The sequence below is a fragment of the Haliotis rubra genome, unplaced genomic scaffold (assembly GCF_003918875.1).
Source record: "Haliotis rubra isolate DU_JTF1 unplaced genomic scaffold, ASM391887v1 Scf1410, whole genome shotgun sequence".
Classification (NCBI taxonomy): Eukaryota; Metazoa; Mollusca; class Gastropoda; order Lepetellida; family Haliotidae; genus Haliotis; species Haliotis rubra.
The window spans coordinates 125,946-138,681 of record NW_025765349.1 but is presented as its reverse complement, the minus strand read 5'-3'; the positions used below and the strand labels follow the sequence as shown (position 1 = coordinate 138,681).

Genomic DNA, 12,736 nt, shown 5'->3' with positions numbered 1-12,736 from the left:
ATTATTCGTCTCTATCTATTCACAAGAGATCTGTAGCAGCGATGTCTAATTAATGATGACAAGGATGTAATTCTTTTGATCGATCACATGGCAGTGTTACATGAAACTCTGTGGGCTTGAACTATGTATATTTCACCACTGGGTTGTCGATATCAGTTTCCACTGGGCGAGGTCCGCGGCAGTGGTGACGTGTATTTCTCCATTCCCTAGCTGGACATATAGATGGAAATCTTAAGTGCTTCGCTCAGTAACGGCGTTTTGACAGCCGATGTGGGGCATTAAGTCAATTACGATATTTTAACAGGGGAGTCTGAACTTGGATGAAGTCTTTTGGCTTCAGAAGGAAAATCTGTGTCTTGGCATCCAGTCCGTCACAGAATTCATGGCTCAAGTCCCAGATCGTTAAGAGCGACAATCTTAACAAAACGGCTAAAAGGATTGCAGCAAGGTCGATAGTGGTCACAGAATTCACGCTTACTGCGTTGAACGTTACTATGACAGACCGTTAAGCTCAATAATAACAACATTGTTTTGCTTATTATATGTCTTCCATGGATGTGCTTGATACCTTAAGTCCATATAATGGCAACAATGATAATAATTATTGCACATCAGCACTTGCGTTGAACTCTTGTCCTTTATTAAAATAACTGTTTCCCCATAGAGGGATCTGAAAAAAGCCTCGTAGAATAAAAATAATTCATTAGATGTATATACTCTTTACTTTTGTACGCCTTGAAAGATAATGTATTAACGGCAGCTGCAGCCAAGCGCACACGGCCTTTGTGGTTGCTGTATTTCAATACTAATTGTGTATAGAGTCATCGGTGTTAATCACATTGGGGAAGTATTACCGAAAAATCTAATTTCAGACTTATCCTGGAGTCATATATTAATAAGGACTAGACCATGGAAGCGTTACCGCTGAGCCCGCTATGACCGTCAACGCGTCACCAGAGGTTACTCTTCTAATGAAGCTCCTTTCACAGCCATCCCAACAGACTTACTGATATTATTTGTGACGCCGCTTTGGGACGGACGAGGAATATCGAGAAACAAATGCAACACCTCCACATAAAGGATCGCCAAATTGATAGAAGAGAGATAGATGTGAATTTGAATTATCTTACATTTGTGGCATGGGACGAGCCGTTAGACAGGACCAAGGGTTTTTAGTGTGCAGGTGAAAACACCAAACAGTTCCGTGAGCCATAACAGTTTTGTTGAAACCCTTTTGTCAAGATAAATGAAAACTGTTTATATAGTTTATTGTATATTGGGTTATAAATAAGCAAGAGGGTCTTCATTCCTGCAGTAATTGATTTATACATCAGAATGTACACAGACATGTCTACAATCACTGAAAATGTGTGACTCTGTATTCCTGGGACACAGATTGCAATCATGTATTTTCATAACGAAGAAAAACAACCTTTCTGAAATAGCTTTATGTGTTATATATATTTCCGTTCGTCTCAGTGTTCATAATTATAGTGGTTTGATAAATAAATCGAAAATAGAACACATACCTAGTTGTTATTTAATGTTTCCATTAGGAAAGTCCCTCCCCGACAACTGTCAAACATCTCATCAAGCGTGAATACGTGAGTTTGACTTTAATATAGCATGTGCCATTGTTCCCCCTAAATAACTCAGGACAAGTTGCGCACTTACAACACACTACCATTTTATCCATAAAACATAAGTTATCTGTAAAAGCAATGTATTAAATTTGTTTTGGAATCGTAATAATCTATCTTGTAGAGACGTGCTTTCACTGGCTGTCCATATCTTCTTCTCTCAAAGAATTGTTTAGCAATTCGTTGACGGAAATCTCTTAGTTCTTCAGATACAATCGGTGAGATTGTTGGAGCCGACTAGCATGAGAACGTCCACTCAAAATATCCACAAAACTGTAAGCTATATAATCGTCTGCTATCAAAAGTAGGAATTAAAACCAGTTTCCATATTATAACACACATGAAGCAGAGCGAGATTAGTAAAGTGACACAGATTCAGTTCAGGGCGAAGGCCATTGATGTCGTTACACACCAGTGACGTCAGGTATTGTGATGTGCTGTATGTTGTTATGTAGCTGCTGCAGCCGCTGGCAGTGGAAACAGGAAACACTCGCAACAACGGTTCACTAACGTATATATGATAAGTGTCCGTATTTGTGGTCAAGAATAGCTCTAAGGAGCAGTTTTAGGAATATCTGTACAAATCTTTGCTCTTCCGGTATTTGGTGGCAATTTATTCTCAATCTCAGTCAAACATTGATTTCTTGCAAAACAAAATAAGAAAAAAAAATGAAGAAAAATGAAGATATTGTTGACGTTGTGGAAACAGAATCTCACAGCTTTATACATTTGATATCCTGTAATGCGGAATATTGCTGTAAACAACTTTAACTTCATTCGTTGGAACCCACGATCGGCAAAATAACATAACGCAGCTCACTGCAGCGTTCTTGACAGCTTGGCCACCCTCCTGTACATGTGAATTCGCTTTGACTGATAGAAGTGAACAGAAGAAGTGCGGCTATAAAGGGGGACAACTGATTTCATGTAGTGTATGTACATGTCTGCTGGGTCGACAAACAATGACTTACCGTTATGCTGCTGCAATACAGAATATTTTCATACCAGTTTAATTGCAATGATTATATTCCAAACATATGTAAGTTAACCTTCAGATGATATAACAGTAATAACACCTAACAATGCAAACTTTAATGTGTAAGATAAATATAATATAACGTAGATAAACATGTCCTAATATAGCATCCAGTTGTATAATACCATGGAGACGTTAACACTATAAGAAACCTACCAAACCGATTCCATTGTCGAAATAGCGATGAACAATAACTGAAGACACAACATGTTAAGCACGTCAAAGCTAAGCATGCACTGATTCGGACATAGAAATAGATGGTAAATTGAATAATCTGCAAGCGGCGCCACAAGAGCAGGATGGGGTATTTGAAATCATTCTTTCAACCTTTTGTGAATTGAGATCACCACAACCTCTTCGAGACTGTATCCGATCGACTCTGTTTCCAAACTATATCAAATCCAAATGTGTTTCCCACTTGAACTATAGATTTAAGATGCTACACTTATGATTACATGCAATGAATGAGGATATCTTAAGTATATGGGTTGGCATCTGAGTCAGAAACATGGTCAAACGTGTGAGAGAGTGTGACAGTTTAACTTCACACCAACAATGTCCACTTTAGTCATTTCACTTAATAGCCATTGTTCACTTATAATACATTTTTAAAATGACAAATCGACACGCGCCATCGAAAGAAATGTTAGACGTGACTAATCCGTCATCCGTTGCTATCTGGAGACCTTATCACAAACGCCATAATTAGCCGGCAACCGAGACGCCATCGCAGTGCACAGTGGGTAGAGTCGCGAGGCTACATTCAGAAGAAACTGTACACACGTCCAAATGCTGCTGAGTGACAGTTAAAGCATCATAGATGAGTGAGGTTAAGTAATCTTCTCCAGCCAACGTCAGTTACATCATGTCGTGTCAGCCGACGCTCATAGACACAGGTGGAAGGCCGAGTTTGCTGCTGTCAAGCCAAGGGTCAATATGCCGGCGAATGTATCACCTTCCATCCCAAAGTCAGAGGATGGGGAGAATGCACCATACACAACGGGGGAATATATACACCCGGAAGCCAGCTAACTAGGAAGTACTCCCCGGGGTCGTGCTATACCATATGGGGGCTTCCAACCCTCGTAATATATTCAATGCTAAAATTCTCCAATTGTATCTAAATTGTCGGTCTACATAAACTCTCTCAAGCATACATTTCCCCCAACTTTCGACACACACCAGTCATACAACATAAACCGATGTAACTATCGTTCTACCTTCAGCCGATATATTTTCGTTTATCTACACTGAATATATCACAAAACTGTGAAAACATTTATGTACAGTACAGGTCTAAACTGGTATAGGAAAAGGTCCTCTTTGTAGCAGTTTTAGTATCGTGTATTGAAGTGTTTCCTATGCAGGCAGAAGTTCTATTTACTTTACATTTTGTTTTCAACAGTCTGCAGAATAAAGTTGTTTCGGTGAAAAATTCATTTTCTGGTTGACAAAACAGAAGCCTCCCGCCCCACTCTCCAAATAGAGGTGAGGTGAAATGGGGTTTAACATCGTTCTTAAGGATATTTCGCTCATATGACGACGTGCATGCGTGTGTATGTGTGGCTGCTTGTACACGCCCAGACTTAAGCTGGTTTTATAGTGCTAGCTCACTGAGATACCATGACGCAGTTATCATGAATACCCCACTCAGACACATTATACTGACTCCGAGCCGACCAATCCTTGTGTTAGTACAGTGTTACCCATTATTTCCGAGCGCCAGGCAGGGACCAACAAGTACCATATTTTAACGTCTTTTGGTATGACGCGGTCGGGATCGAACCCGCCACCTTCCGTTCTCCGGGCGGACGCTCTAACCACTACATCACGGAGGCGGTCTCCAAATAGAAAATAAACCGAACAAATAATTGAATATTAATTAATGGTGAGTCCCTTGAGGGAAATTTTGAAATGCTGAAGGCAACTGGGATGTTACTGTCTTTCAGTTGCATGTCTGAGTGCTACACAACATTCAGTACAGTATACTAGCGCTTACCTGCCTAAAACATCTTCGTTAAGTTTAGAGTCCAAAACTAACTTACGTATGTGTAATAATTCATAAAGAAGGCGAGGAAGATGACTCAATATCAGGTCGAAGTAAGGTCTTGTTTACAAGCCTTTTCATGTTCTACTTAACATGGATGCAAGGTACATGTATAAGGAAGTCTGCGACGAGCGTTCCGTACAGGTTGGATCTAAAACTTTATACCCAGGTTGGATCTAAGACTTTATCAGCGCTTCCTATAAACTCTAACCTCTCCTACTGGGTGTTGTATTATACATATAAATGGTGAACTGTTTGATGACTACCATAACTGTTTATTTAACGTTTTGCTTGTTTGTACATACCACAACCTCAGTAAACATCATCCTGTTAGTAATGAATCTGACATGCAGCTTTATGCCACTATATCGTGGGAAGAGTACAAATAGTGGCAACAATTCCTTCGTGTGACGTTTGGCGGAGACATGGTTTCAGTAGTGTATACCTTTGTAAGGGTTGCGGAAAATATAACCAGAGCGATTTAAACTTATTTCCCCATCTGAACATTCCTGATTTCAAACAAGTGAAGGAGAAAATACTAAACCTAGGAAACTAAAGCAACATTGGGACGTATTGAAGCCGGAGTATGCACTGCAGCACACTCCCTCCCTCCCCTACTTGACTGCGGTCATACCACATCCCCGTTCCTCTCTGAAACAACCAGATGTCTGAATAGGAAAATGCATGTCCCTTAAATGTCGGGTACAGTGAACGCCACTCAAGAAAACCCTAAATGAACTGCTGCACGCGATTGATGTGAGGGTGATATCCGGGATATGTGCCTGATTCCTGATTGGGTGGGGGGCAGGTTCTCCTAAACATCAACCCTGCCTCGCCATACGGTCACATGACGTGGAGTGTTCCGTTGAGCAACTATACCTGTGATTCACACACACGATGATATACACAGCTGGGTATTGAGATAACCTTGTAGATTTCAGTTAATCAGCTCCTTCTCAAGTATGATTCTGTCCTTCGCTGATCATTATGTCGGAAACTGACACGTGGCTGTTGTCAGCTCGGGCAGCTGATCATGCTTATAACATATGTGGGCCTGTCACTCAAACGCTGCATTACAACGTCGGAAGGAACTGTCCCCGGGAATAGATGATCCCTGTCACCACGGTGTCATAGATCGCCTCCATGTACGTCGACTTGTACATTAACTTGGTGTAAGTAGATTCACTATATCTGTCCTGACAACGCGACCTACGGAACAAGGTGAAGATAACTTCCTGCCAGATTTACATGTTCGTGTATCACCGGATGTGACCACAACTTAATTCACATGGGGCTCACACCACTTTTGATCGCATCGAAAATATACCACATCTTCATATGTGTACTACGGATAACATAGGAATATTACCTGCAGCGCCAAGGATAGCAGGAAACTATTTTCAGTCGTTTTCACACAGAAATTCAATCGTTATTTGACGCTAAAGATAATTGAGCAGCGCGATCTCACGTATATCTGAAAAGGGTGCTGGACTGGCTGAACAAGAATTCCTGCATGAAATGTTTTCAGCAGTATACAATACCACTATGATTTGTGTATCATTATTTCGGAAAAAAATACGCCCACCCTTTCTGGGCGATTTGAAATAGAATCAAATGATTATTGGACAACCGTTGTCTGACAACATTCAAAGTCTCCGAAAAGCTTAATAAATATCGCGTTGTTAGACACATGGAGGACAGGGCAAGGAAAAACATAAATGAGTTCCATGCATTGTCAAGTGTTATCTGTAGTGTGATATGTTGTAGGGGCGATGTAAGTGTTATCTATAGTGTGATGTGTTGTAGGGGCGATGTAAGTGTTATCCATAGTGTGGTGTGTTGTAGGGGCGATGTAAGTGTTATCTATAGTGTGATGTGTTGAAGGGGCGATGTAAGAGTTATCTATAGTGTGATGTGTTGTAGGGGCGACATAAGTGTTATCTATAGTGTGATGTGTTGTAGGGGCGATGTAAGAGTTATCTATAGTGTGATGTGTTGTAGGGGCGATGTAAGTGTTATCTATAGTGTGATGTGTTGTAGGGGCGATGTAAGTGTTATCTATAGTGTGATGTGTTGTAGGGGCGATGTAAGTGTTATCTATAGTGTGATATGTTGTAGGGGCGATGTAAGTGTTATCTATAGTGTGATGTGTTGTAGGGGCGATGTAAGTGTTATCTTTGGTGTGATGTGTTGTAAGGGCGATGTAAGAGTTATCTATAGTGTGATATGTTGTAGGGGCGATGTAAGTGTTATCTATAGTGTGATGTGTTGTAGGGGCGATGTAAGAGTTATCTATAGTGTGTGATGTGTTGTAGGGGGATGTGATGTAAGTGTTATCTATAGTGTGATATGTTGTAGGGGCGATGTAAGTGTTATCTATAGTGTGATGTGTTGTAGGGGCGATGTAAGTGTTATCTATAGTGTGATGTGTTGTAGGGGCGATGTAAGTATTATCTATAGTGTGATATGTTGTAGGGGCGATATAAGTATTATCTATAGTGTGATGTGTTGTAGGGGCGATGTAAATGTTATCTATAGTGTGAAGTGTTGTAGGGGCGATGTAAGTGTTATCTATAGTGTGATGTGTTGTAGGGGCGATGTAAGTGTTATCAATAGTGTGAAGTGTTGTAGGGGCGATGTAAGTGTTATCTATAGTGTGAAGTGTTGTAGGGGCGATGTAAGTGTTATCTACAGTGTGATATGTTGTAGGGGCGATGAAAGTGTAAACTATAGTGTGATGTGTTGTAAGGGCGATGTAAGTGTTATCTGTAGTGTGATGTGTTGTAGGGGCGATGAAAGTGTTATCTATAGTGTGAAGTGTTGTAGGGGCGATGTAAGTGTTATCTATAGTGTTAAGTGTTGTAGGGGCGATGTAAGTGTTATCAATAGTGTGAAGTGTTGTAGGGGCGATGTAAGTGTTATCTATAGTGTGAAGTGTTGTAGGGGCGATGTAAGTGTTATCTATAGTGTGAAGTGTTGTAGGGGCGATGTAAGTGTTATCTATAGTGTGATGAGTTGAGGGGGCGATGCAAGTGTTTTCTATAGTGTGATATGTAGTAGGGGCGATGTAAGTGTTATCTATAGTGTGATGTGTTGTAGGGGCGATGTAAGTGTTATCTGTAGTGTGAAGTGTTGTAGGGGCGATGTAAGTGTTATCTATAGTGTGATGTGTTGTAGGGGCGATGTAAGTGATATCTATAGTGTGAAGTGTTGTAGGGGCGATGTAAGTGATATCTGTAGTGTGATGTGTTGTAGGGGCGATGAAAGTGTTATCTATAGTGTGAAGTGTTGTAGGGGCGATGTAAGTGTTATCTATAGTGTGAAGTGTTGTAGGGGCGATATAAGTGTTATCAATAGTGTGATGAGTTGAGGGGGCGATGCAAGTGTTTTCTATAGTGTGATATGTAGTAGGGGCGATGTAAGTGTTATCTATAGTGTGATATGTTGTAGGGGCGATGTAAGTGTTTTCTATAGTGTGAAGTGTTGTAGGGGCGATGTAAGTGTTATCTATAGTGTGATGTGTTGTAGGGGCGATGTAAGAGTTATCTATAGTGTGATGTGTTGTAGGGGCGATGTAAGTGTTATCTATAGTGTGATATGCTGTAGGGGCGATGCAAGTCTTGTCTATAGTGTGATTCTGAGGTATTACGACATATTTTGAAGAAGAAATATTTGAGAAACCCAAAGTTATTAACATGTTACGTGGCATGAAACATGGCTACTACCATCGGGGGCAATTGTATCACTGTTTTACAATTGCCCCTATGTATTTTTCCTTGATGTTACATGAAATTGTCAATCAATGATTATGAAGGTTTAATGTTTGTTTATTACAGGGTTTATCAAGTTGAAAATCTTCCTTTTGATACAGATTTATAATGTTGTTCATATAGAATTTGGGATTAGCAAAATAAGAATTTGCTGCTTATGAAATTGACAATCAAATTATGATGAATGTTTAATGTTAGTTCTTTACTAGCTTTATCAAATTTTCACCAGTTTCAATGTTACAGTTTTGCAAAAATTATCCCTCGGGTGAAAGTTTTTGGTATTTTTATTATATTTTGGGCATACCAAAACACGAATTTTATAGCAATAACATTATAAATGTCGATGATGACAACGGTTTAATGCTAATGTATTTCCATCTCAATTGATCAAGATGACATCTTTCCACATTTTATTTTGATTGTATTTGGAAAATAAACAGATTGTTACATTTGAACCTTCATTGTTACAATTGCCCCATCCACCTGCTGCCATTGCCCTGTGCTTGGGGTCAATTGTAACACTTGCAGTCATTGCATTTGACACATAAAAACTTTGTAACGACATGGTGGTGAACCTCAAATGACACTATGTTTTAAAGCCAAGATGCCAGTGTAGATTAACTTTGTGATAGGTCGACTAGTATCGAATTACAAGTTAAGTAAAAAATGTTAGGTCTCCCCTATTCCAAGTGTAAACTACAGGGTTAGGTAGAGTGCCTTAGGAGAGGTCCTCCCTTGCATATTACAAGAGTAGATTGAAACGTGAAAATTACAGAAATCTTTCCAATCGGCGGCTCTGGAGTGAAGTGACGTATTCAGAGTCAGATTATATGACTAGGTAAATCGGGGTCTTGACATGCAGTGACCACGACCAAGACATACAAAGCAAGGAATAACATAAACACATTAGTGTTTTCTGGTAAGTTTTTAACATCTGTGACAACTGACCTCACGTGCAAACAAACATTATTCGAAAGAACCTATTATTTTCTACGTTTTGACTGATAAGGTCTTCTTCATAGCTTGGATGCATGAGAAACAAGGGTGAGATTTTAAATACAATTTAGAGCTATTATGATTTCGTTTTATACATCTGATTTTCCAACACAGTATGTTTATCTCCCAAATACACAACAGATAAAAGCTCAAGGTATTCTTCGAACACAGAACTTTAATAACCTGTAACCGACGTATAAGTGGTAAATAGCTGACGTTTATAACCCTAAAACAGCATTATGAATTAATAAAAATAATCCCAAGACACGAATTTAGCTATCTCTATTAGAGAAGTCTTTACTATACTTCTCCATGACCTAAAAGGTCAAGTGAAGTGAGAAGTTCAGAGAGAAGTAAAGTAAATACTTCCTGAAAATAATAATAAAACATGTAGAAGGACAGCCCGAGTCTTGTGAATATTCTTTGTTCTTTACCTAATATGTTTTCTTTTGTGTACACATTTCAGTTAGATCGTGTTAGTTAATACAGCGTTATATATTGTGTAAGTCAATATTACAACTATATAACTGTGACTTTCTACCCATCAAGACGGACAAATCAAAGACCCACCCAGTACAGTGTCTACCGAGTCCCCGGTCGCCTTACCTGCCGCTAAATATAAAGGGTGCTGGGAGCCACTTACTGGAATACCTACAGGTAACTTCAGATTATACTTTTATATGAGGGTGGAGCATGGTAAACATATCAGGATTGACTGGAATATGTCCCTGAAAGTCTTTTAACTGCAAACTGAATACCAAAGAATTTTGAAGTGAGTAGCTCGACAACTGTTGTCAGAAATTACAGTTTATTCTCCACATGCCGGAATTACTCAATGCAGACTTTGTTATCGGACAGTCTACAGAAACACAGTTTGTCATGAAACACCACCTTCAAGCGCCATAATTGTCAGAAGTGTTGATTGCATATTTTGCTGTCATACATGCAGTGTTTGCAAGTATCGATCTGAAGTGACGACAAAATTTAACAGCCATGTATTGAAACTATAGTGGTATGTTAACAACATGTTCACGGTAATGTTTGTATCTGTTGAGGTAAAACAAATACACGAAAGGAATATTTCACGAATGCAAAGTTAATGAGTTCTTCTATTGAATATTTGTAAATTTAGATATGTAACAAAGGACACGCTGTACCATACATTTTAAAAGTCTAATTACGTCGCATTTTAAGCATGATAGCAGTTGTGTTTGTGGACGTTTTCAGTTGATTTCTTTGAGACTCGGGTATCATATGTTTAAATTATCATTTGATATTACATACAACGCGTATTTAATCTAAAATATCGTTTTGAGATTTTTGTCCTTTTCATCTAATTAATTGCTGGAGGGCGGTATGTAATCCTGTCAGGTAAGTGTGCCTGTGCGACATAACTCCTGCTACTACACGTTTAAATCGATTAAAACCTACACAAGCAATGGTGCCTGGAACACTTGACAGAAGCATTCCAACTGTACACATGTCCCTCATCACACATAGCATTGCCTTGAACACCCCGGAGCAACTCACCTTCCGGAACACCCCGGAGCAACTCACCTTCCGTAACACCCCGGAGCAACTCACCTTCCGGAACACCCCGGAGCCACTCACCTTCCAGAACACCTCTGGAGCACCACCAAACATATAAATACTTCGTGGATATATCATTTATATTTTTCAGTATCACTAGTTAGTTTCACGCCATAATGTTGAAGACTATCCCCGAGACTTGGAGTGTTTCTTCACCACGCCGGTATTGCCTATTTCATCGGACGGACGAGTATGAAGTAGTTATTGACATCTGATTGTATTTCGCTGGAACATCCCAGTCAATGCAAATCATACTGGCAGTTTTATATCTTAGCGCAAGGAACATACGCGAATAATTCATATTCCGCATAAAATGCTTAGCCAAAAACTGAGGGTATTTTTTTGCATAAGAATTATGAATCGGAAGCAACTGACGCCAATAACTGCAGCTGACAGATATATACCCACCAAGTTTGGTGACGGCTTAATAAACAGGCACCGTGTTTCAGTTCGTCGTGTCTTAGTCAACATACAGTAACTAATTAACTGTTTAAAATATTAACCTGATTTCTAACAAAATTGATGCAACCCAAAGTGACATATTTCATTTAGAAGTCAGACACATTCATGTCTCGGTGCCAGTGAGCTGTGTCATAGGCCTGTTTTAATCTGTATGGAGTGCTCCTTGGAATATCCGGTGTTTAGAGATAATCCTATACATGTATTTAATAGCGATCCAGTTATTTGAAACACAGTGGACGGGATGAGCGGGTTCCACTTTTAGGTGACTTACAACCAATTGGTAGGCCATTGCACTTTTTGTTAATTAGTGGAGACAGCACGCGGTGCTTTTTTCACGGATAGAAAAAATCCTTAACATGATTATTGATCACGAAGATATCCATAGCATAAACTCTATCAACTGATTAATTCTATAATGACATGACGAAGACACCTTATATAACGTCACCGCACGGCCTACTTTGTAGACCGCGTTAACACCACAGGAAAAGCAACAGAATAACAAAAAGCAACATTGAAATTAACAATAAAAGCACAAAAATGCACACTTCAATCTTGTATCAGGTGAACAAATTTGTTAAGCTTCAAGAAGTTTAAAATGAAGTAGATGACATTTAGAGAGTCCTCTGTAAACTCCATTGATAAACAATGAGAGAGTTCTCTGTTCTCAATAACAATGCCACTTCCCAGAAGTTTAAGATGCACCTACCTTATCCGTTATGTGTCTGCCTATAACTTTAATCACGGGATCGTACGACTTGATAAAGGACCGACGCTAGAAATTGTGATGTCTTTATAGTCAACCTCATCGGGGTCGCCTGCCTACGCCTACACAGTCGTACACTCAAATGAAACGGGGTAGGTAACGATAGCTCTGACGTCACATCACGTGACCGCGTCAGCGCGTGCAATCGATGATTATCGTCCCACGATGCTGGTCGTCAGGAACGCGGCGGTCCCTGAAAACATAACGAATTAGATGCCACTCTGACCGAGGTTGGAACTGGGCGGATGAACGTGCTCCCTGGATAAGCAAATCAGGCTGCAAAATAAATGTGTTCCACAGCATTAGGCTTCTAAATGAAGCTGGATCATAGGGGCAGGCGGGATCGGAAGGGTTTAGTAGCAGATTAGGGTGTCCAATAAGGAGCCCCATCTCCTACACGGGATAACACTATATGGACTCAATATTACC

At 39.8% G+C, this 12,736-nt stretch overlaps 1 protein-coding gene across 1 annotated transcript in view; it reads right to left on the bottom strand.

The window, feature by feature from the left end:
- LOC124269021 overlaps positions 1-12,390 on the bottom strand; it is a 48,601-nt gene extending 36,211 nt beyond the window's left edge. Inside the window, exon 1 of the mRNA XM_046704050.1 lies at positions 12,251-12,390. The gene's annotated coding sequence lies outside the window, so the exon portion shown is untranslated. The remainder of the gene's footprint in view (positions 1-12,250) is intronic.
- Positions 12,391-12,736: the final 346 nt, after the last annotated feature.